Raw genomic sequence first — 889 nt, 5'->3', positions numbered from 1 at the left:
AGTTTCGAACTGCTGACCTTAAGGTTCGCAGCCCGATTCGTAACCACTACGCTACCAGAGCTCCTTTATATATATATATGAATACAGAAGTACAAGGCAAAGGCGAATGAGACTTCTCTTATGTCTTAGCAACATTTAGATGGAAATCAAATTTAAATGCAGTCTACTCTGCTTTTGAAGAGGCTCTGGTTTATCTCCCAAATCTCGAATACTTGAAACCGTCTCCTATGAGAACATTCAGAAGGTATCTTCTTAAACAACAAAACTCTTTTTAGTGGTGTAGCCACTCTTAGAAGTTGTATCTGCATGGGACTGATAACCAGTTGTCATCTTTGGAGGATGTCCTAACATTTCCTTGTATATGTGTAACAGCATCTTGGTTTTCACATTCCATATTTCTATCTTATTGTGTTTAGCTCTAACCCTAACAACAGCTCCACATACATCATCACTGTAGTCATCAAAAGATTCTCCAATAAGGCATAGCAGTGCCTCTAGCCAAAAGCAATCAATGTCTCTTTGTCTCTGCTGTTTGTGAAATGTAATTAGCTATCATACTTTTTGTTTGCTTTTCTTATCTTCCCACATGGCCTCAATACCATCCTTTAAAAAGTGAGTAGTCACAGTCAGGCATTAAATTACTACAAAACTGGATATGGTTGTACAAAGCCCAAAAATCTTCAGTAATATCAAACTTAGAGATGAGCTGAAGGTTTGCTTGCCAAGTTTTGCTTTGATAGTTTTGAAAAAACCACAGCGCCCATTTGTTCTGTAGTGGATATTTAATATAGTGTTCTGGGTTAGCAGCCTCCTGACTAGATTGTGTTTTCTCTTATTCTGTAGGTGGGGGATTAGGAGCAGGAGTGGTTTCTGGTTCCACAGTTGCCAT

General features: G+C 38.6%; 1 pseudogene; it reads right to left on the bottom strand.

The window, feature by feature from the left end:
- Positions 1 to 252: 252 nt before the first annotated feature.
- Positions 253 to 889, bottom strand: LOC102828431 (annotated as a pseudogene).

The sequence above is a fragment of the Chrysochloris asiatica genome, unplaced genomic scaffold, assembly GCF_000296735.1.
Source record: "Chrysochloris asiatica unplaced genomic scaffold, ChrAsi1.0 scaffold00080, whole genome shotgun sequence".
Classification (NCBI taxonomy): Eukaryota; Metazoa; Chordata; class Mammalia; order Afrosoricida; family Chrysochloridae; genus Chrysochloris; species Chrysochloris asiatica.
This window is presented reverse-complemented; position numbering and strand designations above follow the sequence as displayed.